Source organism: Homalodisca vitripennis, chromosome 5 (assembly GCF_021130785.1).
Source record: "Homalodisca vitripennis isolate AUS2020 chromosome 5, UT_GWSS_2.1, whole genome shotgun sequence".
Classification (NCBI taxonomy): Eukaryota; Metazoa; Arthropoda; class Insecta; order Hemiptera; family Cicadellidae; genus Homalodisca; species Homalodisca vitripennis.
In genome coordinates this window covers 177,960,961-177,974,637 of record NC_060211.1, presented here as the reverse complement: position 1 = coordinate 177,974,637, position 13,677 = coordinate 177,960,961, and the positions used below count along the sequence as shown (strand labels likewise).

At 40.9% G+C, this 13,677-nt stretch overlaps 1 protein-coding gene across 3 annotated transcripts in view; it reads left to right on the top strand.

Annotated features, from left to right (window-relative positions):
• Positions 1-13,677, top strand: part of LOC124363235 (protein artichoke-like) — a 97,858-nt gene that overhangs the window by 51,168 nt on the left and 33,013 nt on the right. The window contains exon 1 of one of the 3 annotated variants that reach the window (XM_046818405.1): positions 8,253-8,337. The exons of the other annotated variants lie outside the window; for them this stretch is intronic. The gene's annotated coding sequence lies outside the window, so the exon portion shown is untranslated. Of the gene's footprint in view, positions 1-8,252; positions 8,338-13,677 lie in introns of those variants that run through there. 3 annotated transcript variants of the gene reach the window in all.

Here is a 13,677-nt window from a genome sequence, read left to right as displayed (position 1 = left end):
CCTTCATAAGATCCAGCCAACGTTCAATATCAAGAGGAGTGCCCCAAGGCTCAGTGCTTGGGCTTGTGATTTTCACCTTTTTCACAAACAATCTTCCTTCCCAAATCAGTCCTTACGGGAGCTAATTCATGTACGCTGACGACACAGTCGTAGTTTCAGCTAGCAAATGTCTGGAAAGATTGGAAGTTTATTCTTTTATAGCACTGAATAATGCTCTTGAAAGGGTGATACAGGTGAATTTCCTAATCTTCAAATACATAATTCAATCTTACATCTTGGTTTAGTAATTGATGATGATATTACCTGGCGAGAACATGTAGATTCCATCTGCCACCATCTTAACCGTGCCATTTCTGCAATCAGGAGGACTACTACAATAGTTACTCCGGGGACTGTGATGGTTGCTTACAATGCACTGTTTGAGAGCAGTGTGAGATATGGAATTGTGTTGTGTGTTAGCTATTCAATAAACAATCTCGAAAGAGTAATGATTCTCCAGAAAAGGAATCTGAGACTCATGGCGGGGCTGGAAGCGAGAGAAAGCTGTAGGATAGTTTTTCCGGAGAAGGAAATTTTCTCACCGCGGTGTCTTTATTTGTGTATGAAGTTATTATTTTATCAATGAAAAGGGGATTGCCTAAAATGTTAACATACATGGCCGCAACACGAGATAATTACAATCTCCCTTACCAACCTTGGAGTAAAGTTCTTCAATACACTCCCCGAGGAGCTCAAGAAGCTGCCTGATCCGGTTCAAATTGAAGACTTCTCAAAAAGGCGGCGATTCTACATAGCTGCTGAATTTCTGAATTGGAGAAGCTTTAATCTGAATGAAAATCTTCAAATATTTTTACATTTTGTAATATAACGTCATTTAAAATCTTAAGGAATTTGTAAATAAAGATTCTCTCTCTCTCTCTCTCTCTGCCCCCACCAGGTTCGGGGAGGATCTGGAGAATAGGCCTGGAGCGGTCCCCTGCTTGTCGTAAGAGGCGACTAACTGGGGAAGGAGGCGGGTACAGCTCGTACTTCAGGCGCTGTACCCCTAGAACGGGGTGTCACTACCCTATCCCCGTATCCAGTTGAGCGGGGTAATGGGCGTGGCACTCTGAAGGAGACTGAAGTAGAGGTTGGCGCAAGTAGCCTCGACGCTGGGCGGTCGGCGAAAAGGGGAGCCTTTTCAAATCCGTCTACATTCCTAATCCTAAGGACCATGCCGAGGGGATGAATGGCACTGGGAAGACAAGTGTCGCTAGTGGAACACTGTGAGGGACCAGGCGACCCTTCACAAAATGTAGCCTTACTTCTCTAAGCGGGGCTCTGGAGGAGCGGACTGTTATTCCCTAGCTACTCGTGGGAACGATTATGGAAGAATATAAAAAAACCAACAAAAGAAGGAGGAGGAGGAGGAGAACAGACGAAGGGAGGAGGCGCAGAGGATTGCAGCTGTGGAGAGGGAGTTCTTGGAGAAGCATGCAAGAGAGAGGAAACTGAGCAAGTTGGATAAGGGAGGAGGGATCTCGGCAACCAGCAGCCAACAGGAGTCAGATTCAGAACTAGATGCTGGGAAGAGAAGAATGGAGAAAAGGACAAGGAGGAGTCCTAATGAAGCAGATAATAGACAGTCGAAGAACAGGAGAGTCGAGGATACGGAAGACGAGGATGAGGATGAAGACGAGGAGAAGTCGGAACTTGGAAGAGACCCCTTAGAAAATATGGGAAAGATCTTGTTGAAAATGCAGAACTGGTTTAAACAACCGCAAATTGTTAAGATGGTGAAGAAAACCTATGCCAATAGTTTTCAGGGGTACTTGAGTGAACTCCAGGAGCAGATCGTAAGGGCTAGAGAAGATAGAGTAATTTTGGAAACAAGAGTAGAAGAAAAAGGAAAAAGCATGGCAGAGCTCTTAAGGACAGTGGTCAGGGAGGAGCTAAAGGTGAGAGAAGAAACGTGTGAGCCAAAGAACCGGGCAACCTTTGCTCAAGCACTGGGAAGGAAAGAAGTGCCAAAAATCTCAGGAACGAAAGGTCCTGTTTTGCCAGCACCTAAACTGGTGATCGTGAAGAGTGAGAATAAGGAGAGTGAAGAAGTTAAAAGCACTCTAATGAGACTGGTTAAGCCACAAGAAATCGGCCTAAAGGTTAGGAGACTGATTAACATCAGGAACGGAGTGATCGTGGAGGCAGAGAACGAAGAAGGAGTGGAGAACCTGATAAAGCAGAAATCGCTCTTGGAGGCAGGGTTGAAGGTTGAGAAACCGACAAAGAAGAAGCCCGTCATAATGATTTATGATGTGAACGCTGAACTGACCGAAGAGGAGGTGAAAGAAGAAGTGTTCAGCAGGAATATGCATGGCAGTGAAATCGAGCAGGAACAGTTCAGACAGGAGTTCGAGGTGAGACACAAGTACAAGGATGCAAGATCTGGAGGGAAGAAAAATCATATTGTAGTGGAATGCTCCGTGAGAGTTAGGAACTTGCTAAGGATGAAAGACAAGATCTTTGTGGAGTGGCAGTGCTGCAGGGTGAAGGACTACGTGGACATAGCCAGGTGTTTCAAGTGTCAGAGATTTGGGCACATTGCTAGGCATTGCACTTCGCTGAAACCTAGTTGCTCATACTGTGCGGAGGAACACGACTATAAAGACTGCCCTAATAAGAAGAAGAAAGAAGCAGTGTGTTGTGCCAACTGCAAAAGAGAAGGTCGAGGGGACCTAAATCATGATGCAGGCTCAAGGAGGTGTCCTGTGTACGAGAAGGCCGTTAAGAGGAATAATGATAAGATTGATTATGGACTGTAGGATTGCCCAGTGGAATTTAGGTAGGAGTAAGGTAGCTATGGATGAAGCCATTAGGAGATGTTTACTAGATAAGATTGATGTTCTCCTGGTCCAAGAGCCATACATAGTGGGTGGGAGAGTGAGGATTTCTGGATGCAGAGTTTTTCATGACCGGAGTGGAAGAGAAGATATCTGGAGTGCAATTTGTGTGATGAATGAGAAGATCGGAGCAATCATGAACGCAGGTGAAACAAGCGGAACGTGCGTCAGTGTAAGGTTGGAACAAGGAGGAAAGTCGATGCAAGTGATTAGTCTATACTGCAGGCCATCAGAACCTATTGATGGGCATTTAACATGGTTAGTGGACATAATTAGGAAGAAAGGAAACAAGGAAGTCTTATGTGGAGGGGATCTGAATGCGAGGTCAGGACTGTGGCGCAGTGGTTCTACAGATGAAAAAGGGTCCAAGGTAGAAGACGTTGTCTCGGCTTGGGATCTTCAGGTGCTGAACAAATTTAGTAGGTGGATGACCTTTGAGAACACACAGGGAGGCAAGTCGAACATAGATGTGACGATAGCGACGAGGGATATCTCAAGCAGGATTAAAGACTGGACAGTACAGGAAGAGACCTTGAGTGACCACAGACTTATCACAATGAAGGTGATATCAGATCAGGAGAATCGGGGTAACCAAAACGAGCAGAGACTAGGAACGTACTGCTTGAGGAAGGTGAACTGGACGAGATTTGACGAGGCGCTACGTAGAAGTATCGAAGACATGGAACTGGAAATGACTACAGCAGAGGTTCATGCGGAGAAAATCACGGAAATGACGTTGAACCTGATGGAGGACCAGTTTCCCAAGGCAACTAAAGGAATGAAGAAGGTCTATTGGTGGTCGGAAGATCTGGAGAAATTACGAGTGAAGATGAGGGGGAAGAGCAGGATTTGGAGAAGAACAGGAAGGGAGGTTGACAGGAGAGCGTTTACCGGATCAAGAACAGAATACATCTGGGAAATCAGGAAGCAGAAGAGGAAGATGTGGGAAAAGCTCATCGCAGACGAAGAAGGTGATCCATGGGGAAAGGTTTACAAGATCGTTGCGGAGAAGATAAAGAAGGATATCGAATTGGTCAGCTTAGAGAAGGAAGATGGAACGATGACAGAAACAGTGGAAGACACTCTACGGAGATTGATCGAAGGTCTGCTACCGGACGATAGGGAGGATGAAGACACTGAGCAACAAAGAGAAGTTAGAGGGGGGATGATGGAGGAGAGCACTGGAGCAAATGAGGAAGACTTCACGGAGGAAGAGCTGACCGCATGTGTCAAACAAATGAAAGACCGGAAGGCACCGGGATATGACGGAATAAAGGGCGAAGTCGTCAAGAGGATGTACGGACGAATCAAAGGTACGCTGCTGAACTTGTACAACAAGATGCTGAGAGAAGGCAGGTTTCCGGACGTCTGGAAGAAAGGAATAGTGAAAGTATTCTTGAAAAGCGAAGATAAAGACCCGAGCAAAGTCAAATCCTACAGGCCGGTGACCCTCCTACCCGTGTTGGGAAAGTTAGGGGAAAGACTGGTCGTGAAGAGGATGAAGGATTGGATGGAGAGAGAAAATAGGACGAATGCTGCTCAGTATGGTTTCACGGAAGGTGTGGGAACAGTCGATGCATTGCTGGACATGAGAAGAGAGGTAGAAGAATCTGAGGAAAAATACGTCGTTGGATTGTTCCTGGACATCTCCGGAGCTTTCGACTCCGCTTGGTGACCAGAGATCCTGAGGGTGCTGGTAAGATGGCGGTGCCCCAACAACATCTACCGTCTGGTGAGGGACTACTTTAGGGGGAGGACAGTGACGCTGAGAGCTGGCAACGGTGAGGTGAGCAAGAGCATCACAAAAGGCTGCCCCCAAGGATCAGTGGTGGGCCCTCTGTTCTGGAATATCCTGTTCGATGGGTTCCTACGGCTGCCATTTGAGGAGGGTATTTCGGCGAGAGCTTATGCGGATGACGGACTGCTGCTGGTGAAGTCCAACACGAGCCCAGATCTCATGGGGAAGGCGACAAGAGCCCTAGAGCTTATTACAGGATGGGGAGAAGAAAGGAAGATGACGTTCTCGAAGGAGAAGACTGTGATGGTATTACTCAAAGGAAAGTTAGTTGAAAGGTTTATCCGTGTGAACATGGGAGATGTGACAATCCGGTGCTCGAACGAGACAAAATATCTAGGAGTAGTAGTGGGAAGCAGGATGAAGTTTGCAGGGCATTATGACCAGGTGATCGACAAGTCTATGAAAGTCTTTGGAAAATTGAAAGGACTGGCAAAAAAAATCATGGAATGAAGTGTGAAAACTTAAGGAGACTGTACATCGGAGCGCTGGAGCCCATGGTCCTGTACGGCTGTGAAATGTGGGGGCAAAGAATGAGAGGACGAGGAGAGAGGTCGAAGCTGATGAGCCTGCAGAGGAAGATGCTATTGGGAGTGATCAAGTGTTACAGCACAATATCCCACGAAGCTGTGAGAGTGATTGCCGGAGTGATCCCGCTAGACCTGATGGTAGAAGAAAGAATCAAGCGAAGAAGGGACAAGGAGGAAGGGTTAGACAGCGGGGAGAGGATTAGAGCAGGGGGATTAGAAGAGAAGAAACACTTGACGAATGGCAGAGGTTGTGGGAAAGAAGCACTAAAGGAAGAGAGACATTTGCGTTCGTCCCGGATGTGAGGATCAGGAAGAAGGTGCACTGGGAGACGGACCACTACACCACACAGTTCGTGAGTGGACATGGCAACTTTAAGGCCAAACTGAAGAGCTTTAACCTCGTGGAAGATGACCGCTGCACCCACTGCGGAGAGCTGGAGACATCTCAGCATGTGCTGATGGAGTGCTGGTTCTACGAAGAAGAACGGAGAGATTTGAAGGAACTCCTCCGACGGAAGATGTGGGCTTGGGAAAAGATAAACTTTTTTAGAAGTAAAGTATCAGCACTGGAGTTTTCACGTATGTGTAGACGGATAGGGAGTAAGAAGCATGACCTAGAAAATGCCGGAAGACAGCAAGCAGCTTGAAGAGGAGCATAAGAACATAGGCTGATAAAAACAAAACGAAAGAAGAATTCAAAATTCCGATGATCCTAGTACATAAGTGCTAGGTGAGGGGAGAGGTGTGTTGGATAGGCACAACAAGAGTGCCCGGAAGAGGATCAAGAGTAATCAAGAGGAAGGCTCAAGAGGAACTCAGGAAAGCGGCTTGGTGAATAAGTCTCCGACTTAAACCAGGGGTGGAGGAGGGACCGCTGGGCTTCGGCCAACCACCTCTCTCTCTCTCTCTCTCTCTCTCTCTCTCTCTCTCTCTCTCTCTCTCTCCCTCTCCCTCTCTCTCTCTCTCTCTCTCTATCTCTCTCTCTCTCTCTCTCTCGAAGACACATAATTGAAAGTGAACAGTGTTGTCAAAACGCTTGTGTTAATATTATATAGTAGTCTCACATGTACTGACCACGTCACGTACGCTAGTCAGAAAGCTCTGGAGAGACTTAGAAGTTTTTACAGGTATAAATGTATTTTAACACAGAAAGCAAAATTTGCTAAAAGCACGCTCTTTGGGTTTTCCTGTTTTTACTATTGCTTCCCTGCATCCAGCAACAGTCTCTCGAGGGAGGATATTGGCCCTCATACAAAAGTTTAAAAAACCTCCATGCGATTTGTCTACAATATAGGAAGAGAAGAGAATGTATAAGCCTATCGAGATTATTTAATGCTGCCAATTTGATGCCAATGGAAGCCGTCTGCAGGGTGCAGCCTGCTGCATGGTTAACGGTGAAAATTGGTAGCAAAATTGTTTCCTATTTTTCAACAAATTGTTCAATGACTTATCCTGTAATTTAAAAGTGCCTAAATGCTCGAAATTTAAAGCTACAGAAAGAATATGTACTCAGTATCTGATGGAAGCTTTTATTATCATAAATTATTTTATTCTTAAGATTATTTTTTTCAGTTTCATAGTTAAGGTTATTATTTTAGTTATAGTTAGTAATAGTTTAGGTCTATGAAAAGTTTTCCTGCAAAACAAAAGGATGCAGAAGTACGCTTTATAACAAAAATATATTTTTATTTATTATTTATTTAGGTTATTAAGGTGGAAAAGTTTGGGTAGGAGAGGGTTTTTTAGTTTTTTCTATATACATTTGTAGGGATTGTATGAGAATGGTTATAGAGGGGTTGTATTGAATACTAATCGTAATAATTGCATTCTATGATAATTGTATAAAATGATATACTTTTTTTAAGGTTATGTATTTTTAATGGTAACATTTTACTGCTTGTAAAGGAACAAATCCAAATATTATTTTGAAATGAGGTGTAGTTTGTTTGGTGGACACTATACCGACGTCTAGTGTACGTTTTTGGCAAATAAGCAAAGTTATCCGATAATCCGAAACATCTGCGCAACAATAATCCGCTATGTGTCTAGCTTAACCCGTTGTAACTGCCGCCGCCGCAAACCTTCGCGGACCTTGTATAACCGCATGTTTTCTGCATCAATGGTTTTAATAATAACACATTTAAATTGTTATCTATTAACTAATAAGATAATTGTAATTTGACTAATACAATCGTATGTAATGTATATGTATATAAAGATTTAATATAGATAGATAGATAGTTAAAATACTCATGGTCTGTTCTCATAGCAGTTCCTTTTATTGCGACTGGTTTTTGTAGTTACCTTATGTATTCTAATGGTATAGAAGCGCTAGAATATGACTTTTACATATTTTTAACCTTAATACAACGACTTACTCGACAATTATTGCACGTCTCTAACCTCCTTCAACTCGCAATAACACTTTATGTTGAAAGTACCTAGCGTTAGGAAACGACTCATATATTTTTAACCTTCAATAGAACTCTTACTCGACAATTATTGCACGTCTCTAACGTCCTTCAACTCGTAATAACACTTTAGGTTGAAAGTAACTAGCATTCGAATTCTGAATTAGTAGGGAATGTTTGGTACTAGACCTGATGAAAGTCATTGTGTGGTTTCACGGTGCGTTTAAAATCCAATAACCCGTCATCTTGTGGGAAACTTCTCTAGCATTACTCCAGTCAAACAAATATACGTTAAAGGGCGATCTCTTAATGTGAAGATCAGTTTTGTTAGCGCCTTTTCTATCGTTTTCTTCGCTTTCTACATATTAAATATTTCCTCATAATTTCTGATATTTTTTTGCTTGAAATGTGGTGAATTAAAAATCGTAAAGTTTACTGGATCTTTTAAACTCCATTTAGTAACAGAGAAGTAAAGGATACCCTATTCGTGTCTCAGAAAGTTAAGTGATGCAAAGGCAATAACATGTTTTAAATATTTTCGGTGTCACATCTTGCAGTACTACCTACTCAAGTTCGCTTTGAACGTTTCTTATTACTAATAAGATAATAGCCAATCTACTAATAAAATTTTATATAATATATATATCTGTACAGGGTGAAACTGAAATACACCGAAAAATTTCAGGAAGTTGTTCCTGGGGCCTAAAAACCAAAAAGTTCCATGTTTTTCTAAACAACTATTACAGTTAGAAAATTACAATTTTAACAATAAGTCAATCTATTAAATATCGTCAATTTTTAAATAATTGAAAATTGTTAGTCAACAAAATTCAAAACGGCGGCTTGAAACAATATTTTATGATAAATTTCTTAAAAACTAATTCCTGTATAAAAGTGTACTAGAATTACAAAAAAATTAAACATTTTATTAAAAACCAAACGGTACATCATTTACTGACATCGCTCAAGAGATACAAAAGTTGTAGAATTTTTCTTTGCCTAGTAACATATCAAGTTTTTCCAATTTTCAAAAATTACAGTATTTCTCTAGTTTCAAAAGTTGATATAAGTATTTAGGTAGTATAAAAAAATATTTTGGGTTGAAAAAAAAAAAATCAAGTAATATTATAAATTATTAAATATTAAAAATATTATAATAAACAATCTGCATGGCTTAACTTTCATGTAAACAGTTTAAATCTGCTTTCATATTAAGACTCAGCTGATTAGAACAACAATCAAGTCAGATAAGTAAGTCACTTCCTTATATTTTTGGCAAGTTATCGTCTGTTACTTTCAGTAGTACGAACACAATTAGTCAAAATTGATCTTATTCTATTTAAGATGGCAGGTAACCCATTTAACCATCAAGCTGACATGATATTTATGTATGATACAGCTAACGGTAATACTCGTCTAGCGTCCTGTCTGTATTACAAATCATTTCCATGTCGACAACAACCTACCCATTCAACGTTTCCTGCGGTGTTCCACTGACTTCAGGAGCTGACATGATATTTATGTATGATACAGCTAACGGTAATACTCGTCTAGCGTCCTGTCTGTATTACAAATCATTTCCATGTCGACAACAACCTACCCATTCAACGTTTCCTGCGGTGTTCCACTCACTTCAGGAGCTGACATGATATTTATGTATGATACAGCTAACGGTAATAATCGTCTAGCGTCCTGTCTGTATTACAAATCATTTCCATGTCGACAACAACCTACCCATTCAACATTTCCTGCGGTGTTCCACTGACTTCAGGGCTGACATGATATTTATGTATGATACAGCTAACGGTAATACTCGTCTAGCGTCCTGTCTGTATTACAAATCATTTCCATGTCGACAACAACCTACCCATTCAACGTTTCCTGCGGTGTTCCACTCACTTCAGGAGCTGACATGATATTTATGTATGATACAGCTAACGGTAATACTCGTCTAGCGTCCTGTCTGTATTACAAATCATTTCCATGTCGACAACAACCTGCCCATTCAACGTTTCCTGCGGTGTTCCACTCACTTCAGGAGCTGACATGATATTTATGTATGATACAGCTAACGGTAATAATCGTCTAGCGTCCTGTCTGTATTACAAATCATTTCCATGTCGACAACAACCTACCCATTCAACATTTCCTGCGGTGTTCCACTGACTTCAGGGCTGACATGATATTTATGTATGATACAGCTAACGGTAATACTCGTCTAGCGTCCTGTCTGTATTACAAATCATTTCCATGTCGACAACAACCTACCCATTCAACGTTTCCGGCGGTGTTCCACTCACTTCAGGAGCTGACATGATATTTATGTATGATACAGCTAACGGTAATAATCGTCTAGCGTCCTGTCTGTATTACAAATCATTTCCATGTCGACAACAACCTACCCATTCAACGTTTCCTGCGGTGTTCCACTCACTTCAGGAGCTGACATGATATTTATGTATGATACAGCTAACGGTAATACTCGTCTAGCGTCCTGTCTGTATTACAAATCATTTCCATGTCGACAACAACCTACCCATTCAACATTTCCTGCGGTGTTCCACTCACTTCAGGAGCTGACATGATATTTATGTATGATACAGCTAACGGTAATACTCGTCTAGCGTCCTGTCTGTATTAAAAATCATTTCCATGTCGACAAAAACCTACCCATTCAACGTTTCCTGCGGTGTTCCACTACTTCAGGAGCTGACATGATATTTATGTATGATAACGGTAATACTCGTCTAGCGTCCTGTCTGTATTACAAATCATTTCCATGTCGACAACAACCTACCCATTCAACATTTCCTGCGGTGTTCCACTGACTTCAGGAGCTGACATGATATTTATGTATGATACAGCGAACGGTAATACTCGTCTAGCGTCCTGTCTGTATTATAAATCATTTCCAAGTCGACAACAACCTACCCATTCAACATTTCCTGCGGTGTTCCACTCACTTCAGGAGCTGACATGATATTTATGTATGATACAGCTAACGGTAATAATCGTCTAGCGTCCTGTCTGTATTACAAATAATTTCCAAGTCGACAACAACCTACCCATTCAACATTTCCTGCGGTGTTCCACTGACTTCAGGAGCTGACATAATATTTATGTATGATACAGCTAACGGTAATACTCGTCTAGCGTCCTGTCTGTATTACAAATAATTTCCAAGTCGACAACAACCTACCCATTCAACATTTCCTGCGGTGTTCCACTCACTTCAGGAGCTGACATGATATTTATGTATGATACAGCTAACGGTAATACTCGTCTAGCGTCCTGTCTGTATTACAAATCATTTCCAAGTCGACAACAACCTACCCATTCAACATTTCCTGCGGTGTTCCACTGACTTCAGGAGCTGACATGATATTTATGTATGATACAGCTAACGGTAATACTCGTCTAGGACGCTAGACTGACCTGAGAAAAAGTTGAACGGTATCGATGCAAGGAGATAAATAAGCAAAAGAATTCTTGAACATTTCAAGAAATATATTTAAGGAAGTTTTGTAAATTGCATACAAAAAGGAGAAATATTAATGCATACTTGGTCTCCTAATATTATAACCTCTATAACATATATTTACAATTAAAACTGAAACTTTATTCCATATAGATTTAAATTTATAATATAAATACACTCGGAAAATTATAGAAATACCACATTTAATTTGGCCAAGAGGACATCAAGCGATCGGGAGTTTCAAGGCTGTCACACGAGTATTACCGGCAAGACCGCGGCGATGGCAATGCAACGCGAGCGCTGAGTTAAGAGGATTATCGTCTCCGATTTGTAACTACAAGCTCGCGTTGGCTTAAAGCACCAGTAGTCAGGGAAAACACTGCTATATAGCATCTGTTAAATTTTGTACTTTACATGGCGCTATGTTGGTGATGGGTATAACACATTATATAATTGTTATTTATAACTAATTCGGTACGCCGTTGCTTCGTGAATATTGTAAAACAGACTACGCTGGTTCTTCATAAGCATAAGCTAGGAATTGTATGTCATTTTAGAGAATATGAATCAATACATCAATAATTTTTATTGTTTGCATATCTAATAAATAATAGAAATTAAGTTCTTTACATCATATATTGTTTGTAAGGAACAGTCTATGTAGTGAATTAGTGGAAATTCTGGAGAGCCATTGGGCCACAACCTCTGAAACACGAGAAAAGTACGTAATTATTCCTTTTACAATGATATAGCCACAGTTCTTAGCAGGAGTGTACGCTTACCCGGGAATCCTATCGCAAAAATGTTTTTTAAATACAACCTCTAAACATGGTTTTAGGCATGATGAGAAAGTATAAATTTTGATAAGTTATTATAATGCTGTAAAACTTTTAATAGACTAACAGAAGTAAATGATTTTGTTACTCCAAGCCAAGTAGAATTTAATTGCCTGTTTTATTGATTGACTTGGCCTACAGCCACATGAGCTGCTATACTTGTGCTCCATGCGCGGGGTTATGGGAGAGCAATCGGTGCTGGGGGCCGTAATTCCTAGTAACTAGATCGCATGTGCTCTAAACAGGTTAGATTACTAGGTTAGATTTGATCACACGTCAAGATAATCGCAAACTTAACCCGGACCAACACTGTCTTCTTTCAAGAGTGGTCTGGGCACTCGGATGATCGCCAGGATCTGGAAGGTAGAGATGTAGGGGATGCTGGGGGAATATCGCGCATAAAGAGCTGCGATAACAGTTTATGAGCTCTGTTTTGTACTGCAACCTAGCGCCTAGATGATGTACCAACCACCACCAGACAGACACCAGCGGGACGCCTTTTTTGTAGTTGAACATTTTAGCTATTGCAAGTGTACGCATTTTTCACTACTTCGTTGTTAATTTCTCAAATTATTCGAAGTGTGATTACTCAGTCCTATCACTGAAAGTGAGATGATCTTCATATAAAGTAAGTTGTACATAATCTTGCACTTGTACGTTTAGCTTATGTACTATTCACTTTAAAAGGTTTTAGGTTAGCAGTGTTGACGCGGTATTATTCCGCGCACTTGTCTTGGGGAATTTCGCGCACGTTGCCGCCATGTGCAATATTCCCCCGAATGCTTCAAGATGCACACATTTTGTTTACAATTTTCTTAATCATTATGGATGCCGAGGACGTGTCTTAGAACAACGCAGGTTCAAAGCTGGACTCATGATCAACTAAAATCTGTCTTGAAAGCCATTAAAAATGGAAGTGCCATAAGAAAAGCGGGGCAGAAATTTGTGATTCGAGGATCCACATTACGTACCAAATTAAAAATAGCTGACAATAGAGATTTAGTTCCAGCATTAGGACGAAAATCAATTTTAAACCAATCTTTTTTACGGGTTTACCCGCATAGAATTGAGCCGTCTGAATTTTGAGTTCGCCAAAATGAATCATATTAGACACAATTTTAATACAGACCAAGGCGTAGTTGGATACGATTAGCTTTACTTGATCACTAAAAGAAATCCCGCAGTAAAGCTTAGAGATACCGAAAATACTAGCATTAACAGAATTCGAGCTCTCTGTTGGGAGGAGGTCTTTTTATTTTTCCAAATTAAAATTTTACCTCCCTCACCGAATATACAGTATGAATGAAACAGGGATTTCAAATGTCCAAACAGTCTGCCAAAATTTATGATAAAAGGGGCAAAAAAGGGCAGGCTGTGCGACTTCGGTGGAGAAAGGGGAAACTATCACAGTTAAGGGGAGCAGGTCGATGAAAATTAAAAAAAAATTTGAAAAATTTTTTATTGCATTTTTTAATAGTTTAAAGTGTGTATTTTAAAAATATGTAAGTATTAATCCTCAAATAAATTTATAAATTACCAAAAAAAATTCACAAACAAAAGATGTTCACTAGTTTTTTGCAGCAGTTCGTAAGATGTTGGCTGACACAATCATATATATCATGTGTGTTAGTTATAAGTATGTTATGGCTTTGCTCTGTTGGTCAACCTGGTACTGACAACTGGGAATACAGATGACAGAAAGAATATTGCTTTATTTGTTTTGATATGCTTAGGAGGTTTATGTTATA